At 51.5% G+C, this 12,962-nt stretch overlaps 2 non-coding genes across 2 annotated transcripts; both read left to right on the top strand.

Moving 5' to 3' along the window:
• Nucleotides 1-10,107: 10,107 nt before the first annotated feature.
• On the top strand, nucleotides 10,108-10,270 carry LOC114870137 (U1 spliceosomal RNA). The gene has a single exon (XR_003788270.1). It is a non-coding gene; the product is annotated as a U1 spliceosomal RNA (small nuclear RNA).
• A 607-nt stretch (nucleotides 10,271-10,877) lies between these two features.
• On the top strand, nucleotides 10,878-11,059 carry LOC114870138 (U2 spliceosomal RNA). Its single transcript, XR_003788271.1, has one exon. It is a non-coding gene; the product is annotated as a U2 spliceosomal RNA (small nuclear RNA).
• The last annotated feature ends 1,903 nt before the right edge of the window (nucleotides 11,060-12,962 follow it).

The following is a 12,962-nucleotide window of genomic DNA, read 5'->3' as shown; positions in this document are numbered from 1 at the left end:
TCAGCATCCCGCAGCGTTGGTTGTGGCTCTCGCTCCGCCGCGAGCCGCACACGACACAGGGCATCTCGTAGCCAAAGCCGACATAGCCTTCCACGGCCTCCTTCAGCATCAACTCGGGGAACGCCACGTAGCCCCTTCTGTAACGCTCCTTGCCTATCATTGCTTTCCGGACGCTTTCTTTGCCATTGAACTTTTTCGCCAGGAAGTCGCACTCCTCCACTCCGGCAACGTGCACGTGATACACATGCTCTCTCAGCATGTTGTCACCCGCTACGAAACGGGAAAGCCTGACGCCGCACGCATCACACACGTGAGTGTCTACGGTGTCCAGCTCATACGACATGCCCTCACGGCTGCCCAGCTCCCTGAACAGGTTGTCCGCAGTGCGAGGGCCGACCACGCTCCTCTCGCTCGGCCTTTTCGTGTACAGCAGAGGCTTGCGCCCGTAGTCGTCGTCCAGCTGGGTGTCGGTCAGGTACGCCGTGAATCTCTCGCAAACTTCTTTGCATCTGTCGCGGTGTCGTCTCCCCGCGCCGGCACAGATGACGCATCGCTTTACGTTTAGCAGGTAACATTTGCCACCGCTGGCAAATAAGAGGGCGTCCGGAAACGCCACCATGCCGTGGGCGAACCTGAGTTCGCCCAGGTCCAAGGCCAATTGATCCGGTGGCAGGTGGCGGTGTCTGTAATGAGCCTTGACACGAGCACACCGTCCGTCGCTGGCCAGGATGTGTTTGTCCAACAAGGCCCACACAAACAGTCGCACTCCAGACCTTCGTCTAGGCCTCCTTCCGGGTCTGGGAATCCGCTATGATCCAACGGGCACGGGGTTCCCTCTTCTTCTACGCGAAGGCGCAGACAGTCTGTGGTCTGCTCGAGCCGCGGCTTGAACACCGCGCAGCCGTCGGTTTGCTGGTCACCTTCTTCTTGAGAGGCCATAGCGTTGGAACCTTTCGACGAGACTGTGGATAAACGCTCGTTCCAAGCTTGTCAGGTGAAGTGGTACTGCGATGTATTCTCTCTGCGACTTTTAAGGTTCGCCGCACCCCCCCCCCCCCCCCCCCCCCCCGCACACAGGCACCCAACCCAAAATCTGAACCAGCGAGGGATCCTCCAATCGGCTCATCGTCATCTCACCGCCAGACAACTCCTACTGAACCGTCCTCCACTTTGTCCAACGTGGAAAAAGTCCTCCGACCGGGGCAATTTATTCCCACCAGGAGGATCCTCCAACTCAGAAAAATCCTGGGAAACCTGGGAAATCGAGAAAACTTGTGTAAACTTGTGTAAAAATTGGAAATGAGGCGGCGACTGGTCAATAGGTTCCGCCGCAGCGCTCCTTACATTGAGACTGGTGGAATAGCGTTGACACAATAGCGCAGACCTCCGTGCCCGCAGCAGCCACGCTCCCCATACATATAAAATAAAAATAAAAAATTATTTCACCACCCACCCGTCCCGCGTCCTCCCGGGGTCTGACGCGACCCCACGCTCGCACACACACACACACACACACACACACACACACACACACACACACACACACACACACACACACACACATTATTTGAATATTATCATATTATGAGGGAGAAAATAAAGACCAAATAAGCAAAACTTTTGATTAAATACTAAATATTTATTGAATATAAAACAGTAATCAAAGAAAGGGGTACACAATGCATTCATATGCACTCATATTCATATTCATATTAAAACCTCAGAAAGACCGAAATCATCTCACCACCAGAGAACTCGGGGACCGTTCTCCACTTTATCCAACGTGAAAAATCCTCCAACGCGGCAGTTTATCCCACCGGAAGGATTCCTCCAACGTGGTGAAGATTCCTCCAACTTGGAAACTCTGTGTTTGTGTGTGTGCTTTCACCTGCAAATTATTTCACCACCACCCTCACGTCCTCCCTAGGTCCAACACGACCCCATGCGCCGCACACACACACACACACACACACACACACACACACACACACACACACACACACACACACACACACACTGATTGATTATTATATATGTATATTATATATATATATTATATTATATTATATTATATTATGAGGGAGAAAATAAAGACCAAATAAGCAAAACTTTTGAATAAATGCTAAATATTTATTGAATATAAAACAGTAATCAAAGAACGGGGTACACAATGCATTCATATGCACTCATATTCATATTCATATTAGAATTCACATCACATGTATTCATAATCCAAAGGTGTCCGGACATCTTAATCGGCACGCGGAACGACAGAGGCTGGCGTGGCGGGGAGAAGCTCGATACAGCCAGCGATGTGAGCCAAGAGTTCAGAGACAGACTTGAACGGGACTCTCATAGTGCCATCCACGAGCACGTATTGGAAACCGCACGGGGTCGAACAAAACAAAACGCTCCGAGTACACTCGTCGGTAGCGATGTCAAACAGGTATCCCGCGTGGTAGCTGCCCATATAACAAAAGACTATCCCCGCGTTGGGCTTCACCTCGGGCAGCTTTTCCGGATAGGCGTACAGCCCCACCAGGTGTCGCCCAGTGCCGTTATCGCGCCGCGCACCTCACTCAGCAACCTCGTGGCAGACAGATCCTCAAAGTGCACTCCGTCTTCCTGGGGGGGACTCAGAAGCCTGGCGCGGTCCTTGGCGATAACTTTGCCAATCAGCCTCACGGGGTCCAACGCCGTCCCGTAAGGGTCGGACCAAATTGGGGCGGTGGTGTCCGTGACCGTGTCGTCGCGAGCCACCGACTCGAAAAGGATCCGGTAGACTCCATTGTAAACCACCAGAGAGAAAAATTTCAGACCCCTCACGGTCTTGATTGCACCCCAAAGAACAACGCCGTCCCCCGACTCTTTCCGGGGACTTGGGATGCAGTCGGCCAGCAAAACTATTCCCTCGCACGGTGTAACGCGCGCGCGACACAGATGCACCAGCCCCTTGCCGGGCGAGGCCCAGATCTTCCCCGTTAGGACCTCCATTTTCTCCCAGGTGGCGTTCAGGAGCGCCCAATTTCCCACGGGTCTGCGTTGCGAGACGTCAGGATGCGCGTCTCGCCAGACAGCGAACTTATCATTGTCTCTGGCTTTTCCAGTGCCTTTAGAGAAGGTCTCTAAGATCTGAGCGACGGCGACAAGCTCCGGTCCGTTAGAGAAGTTAGAGGTCTTTGCGTCTAGGTCGGTGAGCTCTGTTCAGTTTAGAGGGACGGGAAGAGTAGCCATCCTCTTCTGTCTTCTGTGGGGTTTATATGACGCCGACCGTGGGAAGGTGGCAGGTCTGACCGGGGGTCCGATCCCCGACCCTAACCTTGTTTTTGTTTTGTTTTTTCGTATTCTCTGGCACCACATCTCCATCGCTGCCAGAGGCATCAAACCAAAATCATCTCACCGCCAAAGAACTCGGAGCCGTTCTCCACCTTATCCAACGTGAAAAATCCTCCAAGCTCCTCCAAGTTTATCCCACCAGAAGGATTTCTCCAACAAAAAAAAAAACATCTAACCTGGGGGGGGGGGGGGGTAGGGGGCTTATTTCACCACCACTCTCACGTCCCTCAACAAGACCCCGCACACACACACGCACACACACACACACCTTCTCCACTTTATCCAACATGAAAAATCCTCCAACCTGGCAGTTTATCCCACCAGAAGGATTCCTCCAACGTGGTGGGAAAAAAATCATCTAACCCGGGTTCGTCCAACGTGAAAAATCCTCCAACGTGGCAGTTTATCCCACCAAAAGGATTCCTCCAGTGTGGTGGGAAAAAAATCATCTAAACTGGGTTTGTCCAACGTGAAAAATCCTCCAACACGGCAGTTTATCCCACCAGAAGGATGCCTCCAACGTGGTGGAGATTCCTCCAACTTGGAAACAAGACCCCACACGCACGCACGCACGCACACACACACACACACACACACACACACACACTTTCTCCACTTTATCCAACGTGAAAAATCCTCCAACACGGCAGTTTATCCCACCAGAAGGATTTCTCCAGCGTGGTGGGAAAAAATCATCTAACCTGGGGGGAGAGTCGGGACCTGTTTTACCTCTGTAAAAAAATATATTTTTAAAAATCTCACCTTTATTTTTTTGTAGGTCGTTGCTCTTTCAGACAGTACATGCCTAGCAAGCCAGCAAAATACGGCCTCAAGTTTTGGGTGGCGTGCGACGCCAAGTCCAGCTACGCTTGGAAGATGCAGCTTTACACCGGCAAGCCAGGAGGAGGAGGAGGAGGAGGAGGAAGAGAAAAGAGAGCTTCTGAAAAAAAGCAGGGCCAGCGGGTCGTGCTGGACGTCACAGAAGGGCTCGCCGGGCCTCGCAACGTGACGTGCAACAACTTTTTCACTTCCTACGAACTGGGCCAGCGGCTCCTGCGCAGGGAGCTCACCATGTTCGGTACGGTTCGCAAGAACAAGCCGGAATTGCCGCCGGCAAGGGCAGCAGCGCCTTCTCCTCCGTGTTTGCCTTCACTCCCAGCACCGTCCTGGTGTCCTACGTGCCCAAGAAAAACAAAAACGTGATCCTGATGAGCACGCTACACTCGGCCGCCACCGCCGCCGCCGATGTCCTCCTCGTCGACGCAGGACGGCGGGACAAAAAGCCCTTTGCCGTCCTAGACTACAACGCCACCAAGGGAGGCGTAGACAACCTGGACAAGGTGATAGGAACCTACAGCTGCAGGAGAAAGACGGCGCGCTGGCCCGTGGCAGTGTTTCACAACGTCTTAGATGTGTCTTGCTACAACGCTTTCGTCGTGTGGCGGGAGGCCCACCCGGACTGGATGCCCGGCAACCGCAGCAAGAGGAGGGTGTTTCTAGAGCAGCTGGGCAAGGCGCTCGTGACTCCTCTCATCCGCAGAAGGCGCCATCCGCCTCGCGGCGAAGCGTCCGCACAACCGAGGCGGACGCTTCAGAAGGGGGTTCGGGACCCCCGTGCGGGTCCTCCTCCCGCTCCCTGTCCTGCTCTTTTGGACTCGGGGCAGCAGCAGCAGCAGGAGCAGCAGGAGCAGCAGCGGCAGCAGGAGCAGCAGGAGCAGGAGCAGCAGAAGCAGCGGCAGCAGCAGCAGGAGCACCAGCAGCAGGCCCTCATCTGGGGTGAAGACGGGGACGATGAGGGTGACGGAGGAGAACACGACGCCCTCGGTTCCGCCGCTAGCGACCGGGCGCAAATGGGCAAGAGGAAAAGGTGTCAAATTTGTCCGCGCGCGAGGGACCGCAAAACAAACAACATTTGCCATCGGTGCGAGAGATACATCTGCCACAGACATTTGCTCTTCTGCTGTTCAGACTGCGCCCCTCGCTCCTGAAGATAATTTGTTTGTTCATTAGAAAATGAAATAATAATAATAATCATAATACTAATAATATTCCGTGTGTTTTATACTATTGTTGATGTTTTTGTTGTTGTCAGTGTAGTAACACTATTTACAAACAAAGTGTAATATGTAAAAGAAAAATAATTAATAAAATAAAGCAAAAGCATTTCAATTTGGGTATTTTGTTTTTTTTTCTCCAACCTGGGATTTTCTCCAACCTGGAGAACCCCTCCAACTTGGAAACACACAACGTCACGGCCCTCCTTGTATTCACACACACACACACACACACACACACACACACACACACACACACACACACACACACACACACACACACTCACACACACACACACACACACACACACACACACACACACACACACACACACACAGATTCTCCAGACAGAGATTCTCCATCCTCCAACCTGTGGATCCTCCTAACCTGCACTTTCTGTGTCCTCGTGGGGTCCGGCGTGACCCCCTCTTCCCTCCTCCCAACCTGCACTTTCTGTGTCCTCGTGGGGTCTGGCGTGACCCCCACCTCTCTCCTCCTAACCTGCACTTTCTGTGTCCTCGTGGGGTCCGGCGTGACCCCCTCTTCCTTCCTCCTAACCTGCACTTTCTGTGTCCTCGTGGGGTCCGGCGTGACCCCCTCTTCCCTCCTCCCAACCTGCACTTTCTGTGTCCTCGTGGGGTCGAGCGTGACCCCCACCTCTCTCCTCCTAACCTGCACTTTCTGTGTCCTCGTGGGGTCCGGCGTGACCCCCTCTGCCCTCCTCCTAACCTGCACGTTCGCTTTCCTCCTGGGGTCCGGCGTGACCCCCACCTCCCTCCTCCTAACCTGCACGTTCGCTTTCCTCCTGGGGTCCGGCATGACCCCCACCTCTCTCCTCCTAACCTGCACTTTCTGTGTCCTCGTTGGGTCCGGCGTGACCCCCACCTCTCTCCTCCTAACCTGCACTTTCTGTGTCCTCGTGGGGTCCGGCGTGACCCCCAGCTACCTCCTCCTAACCTGCACTTTCTGTGCACTCGTGGGGTCTGGCGTGACCCACACCTCCCTCCTCCTAACCTGCACTTTCTGTGCACTCGTGGGGTCTGGCGTGACCCACACCTCCCTCCTCCTAACCTGCACTTTCTGTGCACTCGTGGGGTCTGGCGTGACCCACACCTCCCTCCTCCTAACCTGCACTTTCTGTGCACTCGTGGGGTCTGGCGTGACCCACACCTCCCTCCTCCTAACCTGCACGTTCGCTTTCCTCCTGGGGTCCGGCGTGACCCCCACCTCCCTCCTCCTAACCTGCACGTTCGCTTTCCTCCTGGGGTCTGGCGTGACCCCCTCCTCCCTCCTCCCAACCTGCACTTTCTGTGTCCTCGTGGGGTCGAGCGTGACCCCCACCTTTCTCCTCCTAACCTGCACTTTCTGTGTCCTCGTAGGGTCAATCGTGACCCCCACCTCTCTCCTCCTACACACACACACACACACACACACACACACACACACACACACACACACACACACTCACACACACACACACACACACACACACACACACACACAGATTCTCCAGACAGAGATTCTCCATCCTCCAACCTGTGGATCCTCCTAACCTGCACTTTCTGTGTCCTCGTGGGGTCGAGCGTGACCCCCACCTCTCTCCTCCTAACCTGCACTTTCTGTGTCCTCGTGGGGTCCGGCGTGACCCCCACCTCTCTCCTCCTAACCTGCACTTTCTGTGTCCTCGTGGGGTCCGGCGTGACCCCCAGCTACCTCCTCCTAACCTGCACTTTCTGTGCACTCGTGGGGTCTGGCGTGACCCACACCTCCCTCCTCCTAACCTGCACTTTCTGTGCACTCGTGGGGTCTGGCGTGACCCACACCTCCCTCCTCCTAACCTGCACGTTCGCTTTCCTCCTGGGGTCCGGCGTGACCCCCACCTCCCTCCTCCTAACCTGCACGTTCGCTTTCCTCCTGGGGTCTGGCGTGACCCCCTCCTCCCAACCTGCACGTTCGCTTTCCTCCTGGGGTCCGGCGTGACCCCCAGCTACCTCCTCCTAACCTGCACTTTCTGTGCACTCGTGGGGTCTGGCGTGACCCACACCTCCCTCCTCCTAACCTGCACTTTCTGTGCACTCGTGGGGTCTGGCGTGACCCACACCTCCCTCCTCCTAACCTGCACTTTCTGTGCACTCGTGGGGTCTGGCGTGACCAACACCTCCCTCCTCCTAACCTGCACGTTCGCTTTCCTCCTGGGGTCTGGCGTGACCCCCTCCTCCCTCCTCCCAACCTGCACTTTCTGTGTCCTCGTGGGGTCGAGCGTGACCCCCACCTTTCTCCTCCTAACCTGCACTTTCTGTGTCCTCGTGGGGTCCGTCGTGACCCCCACCTCTCTCCTCCTAACCTGCACTTTCTGTGTCCTCGTGGGGTCCGGCGTGACCCCCAGCTACCTCCTCCTAACCTGCACTTTCTGTGCACTCGTGGGGTCTGGCGTGACCCACACCTCCCTCCTCCTAACCTGCACTTTCTGTGCACTCGTGGGGTCTGGCGTGAACCACACCTCCCTCCTCCTAACCTGCACGTTCGCTTTCCTCCTGGGGTCCGGCGTGACCCCCACCTCCCTCCTCCTAACCTGCACGTTCGCTTTCCTCCTGGGGTCTGGCGTGACCCCCTCCTCCCAACCTGCACGTTCGCTTTCCTCCTGGGGTCCAGCGTGACCCCCACCTTCCTCCTCCTAACCTGCACGTTCTGTGTCCTCGTGGGGTCTGGCATGACCCCCTCCTTTCTCCTCCTAACCTGCACGTTCTGTGTCCTCGTGGGGTCTGGCGTGACCCCCAGCTACCTCCTCCTAACCTGCACTTTCTGTGCACTCGTGGGGTCTGGCGTGACCCCCACCTCCCTCCTCCTAACCTGCACTTTCTGTGTCCTCGTGGGGTCCGGCGTTACCCCGACCACCACCCCCCCACTGCACATCCTCACCCACTTGTGGGGTCAGATGTAAAACCCTCCTCCGTTGCCCTCGTGGGGTCTAAAGATGAGAGCTGCGTGAGGGTTAAAAAGGAAGTCAATGTGCAACATGGCGTGGTCATGTAGTGGCTATCACGTTTGCTTCACACGCAAAAGGTCCTTTGTTTGATGCCAGGCACAAACAGGTAAGTTTTTCTTTCAACTTTATCTATGCAGGGGCTATTTTTATGCCACTGTAGCCATGTACAAAATATCAATATAGTAGAAATGCATGACACATGATCTGTTGATTCTTCTAAAAAGCACCAAATCTAACGTGAGGACATGGTTGCGTCTTGCATCTCAGAGTTTGTACATCTGTTGCTGAAACCTGAGATGGCCCGAAGGATGCAGATCTTCAGTCTAACACTCTCCCGCCTGAGCTACTCCAGTAAAAAAAGGTACTTTGTGGTGGTCAAAAGCAGTTATCCTCAGCTGGTATTTATAAAAGAAAGTAAATTCATGCATCGTGTGGAGGGATGACAAAGAAAAACACTCCCCGTCAGGGAATCGAACCCTGGTCTTCCGCACAACAAGCGGAGATACTGGCCACTATACTAACAAGGACCAAGTTTGCCATCTTGTGGTCTCTGGATGACCAAGTCACACGTAACACACAATTTTTGTGTGGGATTGTAGGTGCAACAAAGCAAGTTTGTGGTTTAAGGATTTAGCAAAGTGACCAAAAACCCTTGGGGGCTCCGCTTTAGCTCCATTGATTCACATGTACCCATGGAAAGCATAGTGGGCACCTGCAACAGGTTTTTTTGGAAGGCTCCTTTCTCAAGAACTGTCTCTCTCTGCGTTCTGTGGTGTAGTGGTTATCACATTTGCCTCACACGCAAAAGTCCCCTGGTTTGAAACAAGGCAGAAACTTTAAAGTAATTTTCTGTCCGATGTAGGTAATTAATGTGTGTGACAGCCCATGAGCCTTCACAAGATGGCCAGTCGAAACTGCATTTCCTGTGAAAGAGTCCCAGAATATGGCAAAGTGCACTGGCAAGTTTTTGTTCACTAAAGGACTGTCCTGTCAACATTCCAAAAAGACATGCTATCATTGCTTGCTTTTCAGCCTGAATGACACTTTGAAACGCACATCAACACAAAATGCTGAACTGGCAGGACTCCAAAGGTCCTAGAGACAGTGCAGAGGAGGGTTGTCAACGGCTCCACTTTTTGCTAGCATACTCTGGCGTACTAATTTGGACTTGAGAAGGAATTATATTTAAGGGGGCAAGAGGGTCTTGAGAAGAGAGCAGTCAACTGTTGCAGCCATCTTGGGTGGCTGCCATTGTTGGTGTGTCTAGCCAGAGCAGTGTGTGTTGGAATGGAGGTCATAGACCTGTTAGGGTTTTAGGCTGCACTAGATAATTTTCTGTCCAGGAACCTCAACGTCGGATTTAGCAAGAGCAATTCAAAGTCATGTTGTTCAAAGAGTGAGTCGAAGATTCTGCTTAAAAAGGAAGTCAATGTGCAACATGGCATGGTCATGTAGTGGTTATTACGTTTGCTTCACACGCAAAAGGTCCCTTGTTTGATGCCAGGCAGAAACTTTAAAGTAATTTTTTGTCCGATGTAGGTAATTAATGTGTGTGACAGCCCATGAGCCTTCACAAAATGGCTTATGTATAACGCATTTCCTTTGGGGTGGATTTCTGTGCTTTCATGTCCTTCTAAGACGTTGTACTTTGTGAGGATAATGATTTTCAGCACCGTCAGTCATCAGGGATCACGTGTGAAAGGGGCTCCCGAGCGCGGGTTCAGCAACTTATACTTACCTGGCAGGGGAGATACCATGATCATGTAGGTGGTTCACCCAGGGCGAGGCTCAGCCATTGCACTGAGGCTGTCTGACCTCTGCGAATTCCCCAAATGCGTGAATCTCGACTGCGTAATTTCTGGTAGTGGGGGACTGCGTTCGCGCTCTCCCCTGATTAAGTGATCAAAAGGTATTGCCGTTGACTGTTGTATGAATCCCATGAATGAAGCTATGGCTCACGTAAAAAATCTGCTCTCAAATCTGCTCTCAAATCTGTTCTTTAACTATTCTACTGTAATAAATACAAGCTTCATTCATTCAGTTGAGTGTTACCGTACCCGTTTTATTTATTACATTTCGATGCATTTCTCTTTTCTCCACTAGATGTGGAAGCTGCAGTTTTATTTGTCAACTTGTTAATCAAGCAAACAGTTTTTCTTCAGTGAGAAAGATGATAGATTTGTTGGTACTAGCTCATCTGAGGCTAGACTAGTTAACATAGAAGTAATAATGACAAACGTCATCAGCACCAATTTATTATGAATCCTATTGGACAATAGCCTGTCACATGACCCAGTGGCGCCCTACTAACCATGTCTTTAAACGTTTAAAGAGCAACCCTTTCCTCCATTTTCTGTAAGCGTTGCACATCTTAGCATTTGGTCCCACTGGACCACACTGTTAAACTCTAATCTACTGGTCAACTGAACGTAGAGGTTTGCACCATCACTGAGACTGACTGTTGGGAGAATGTGTACTTCAGCTTCTACGTCATGGCGGTATCGCTTCTCGGCCTTTTGGCTAAGATCAAGTGTAGTATCTGTTCTTATCAGTTTAATATCTGATACGTCCCCTGCCCGGGGACCATATATTAAATTGGTTTTTGGAGCAGGGAGATGGAATAGGGGCTTGCTCCACGCATCGTCCCAGTATTGCAGTACTTCTGAGAATGGTGCACCTCTATGGATGTAAAAATGGTAGATTCTGCTCCTTATTCATTAGAAAGTTATGGAAGCATATTTTTGACAGGATATTGTTGTCTGCAAAAATCAGTGTAAAATATTTTGTAACATTTAAGATGTGGTTCCACTACACAGCAATGTCAAACTGTCCACCTACGGATTGTATGACATATGCAGGAACCACTCTTGAAAATCATCTCCTGATCTCAGCTCAGTTCTAAATGAGGTTCAGTGACACAGATTCATGTAAACGCCAAGTCATATATTCAAAGGTTGAATCCTTTATTGTGTGATCCCAACGTAGTCATCATGTGCTCTGTGACTGGTTAGGTTCAACACTCTTCTTGTAACATTCTTACAAAAACAACTAATCTCTTGTGTCCCGTCATACATCAAGTTCTAACATCTGATATTCTGTTTGACCGTCTAATAGTTTATGGTTTGTATCTGTCCTTTACACCCCGATCATGGTATCTCCCCTGCCAGGTAAGTATGAGTTGCTGAACTCGCGCTCAGGAGACCCTTTCACACGTGATCGCTGATGACTGACGGTGCTGAAAATCTTTGAACTCACAAAGTACAACATCCTAGAGGGACATCTCCCATCGTGCATTGCTGCAGTTAATGCGGTTCCTCGAGGCACGGCTGAAATTAGACAATCAGCGCTCGCACCCGCTCCTGCGTGGGTAGAAAGCGACTCGACATTTCTTTTAACACAGGGTGAGGGAGCTGCAGACTAATCCACACATCATTATTAAACCGGCCGACAAAGGCTCCAAAGTAGTGATCATGGACAAGCAGCAGTACTCACTTGAGGCACGAAGACAGCTTAGCAATCAGGAACACTACAGATCCATCACTGAAAGCCTGCAAACACAAACACAGACTAGGATTCGCTCCATAGTCCAGCAGTTATATGTGGCAGGTTATATTAAGGCTAAACAAAGGGATTACCTATATGGCCCCAATGATCCCAGGGGCAGGCTATTTTACCTGTTGCCCAAAATCCATAAAGATCCGAACACCTGGCCAGTCCCACATCAAGTGCCCCCGGGCAGACCTATAGTTTCAGATTGCAATAGCTGCACTTACCACATCTCTCAATACATAGACCACTTTCTCGGGCCCCTCTCCAGTAGACATCCTAGTTATCTGAAGGACACTTACCACTTTTTGGAGGTCATCAAAGGCTTGAAGCTCCCTCGCCACGCCATGCTCTTTACAACAGACGTAACCAGCCTGTACACTAACATTGACACAGAAATGGGACTCAGTGCAATCCGTGCTAACTTTGAAAGATTTCCGGACCCACGTAGACCTGACCGCCACCTGTTGCAATTATTAAATATGTCTGAGGAACAATGACTTTGAGTTTGGTGGTGACCTTTATCTGCAGGTACAGGGGACGGCCATGGGACAGAGATACGCTCCTTCTTACGCCAATTTATACATGAGTGAGTGGGAGCGAGAAGCGCTGGCAAAGTGTCTGCACAAGCCGATCCTCTACCGCAGGTTCTTGGATGACATCATAGGAATCTGGACACATGACCAGGACAGTTTCATTCAGTTTTTCCATACCCTTAATAACCACCATCCTACCATCAAGTTACAGTATACACTGCACACTGAACAAGTTAATTTCTTGGACACGACAGTGTTTTTCACACCTACCTCGGCGGAAGAAAAGACGATTTTAACAAAAGTCTACTTCAAAGCCACAGACACACACGCTCTTCTCCATAAAACCAGTTACCATCCTAAACACACTTTTAAGGCTATAGTTAAATCACAAATCTTTCGCTTCCATAGAATCTGCTCTAGACACAGTGACACCTTAGCGGCCATACGTGAGCTGTTCCAAAGCCTGCGGCGGAGGGGATATTCCAGGTCCTTCCTGAGAAAAG

The sequence above is a fragment of the Betta splendens genome, chromosome 14 (assembly GCF_900634795.4).
Source record: "Betta splendens chromosome 14, fBetSpl5.4, whole genome shotgun sequence".
Lineage (NCBI taxonomy): Eukaryota > Metazoa > Chordata > Actinopteri > Anabantiformes > Osphronemidae > Betta > Betta splendens.
The sequence above is the reverse complement of the archived record's forward strand: the minus strand, read 5'-3'. Positions and strand labels throughout refer to the sequence as shown.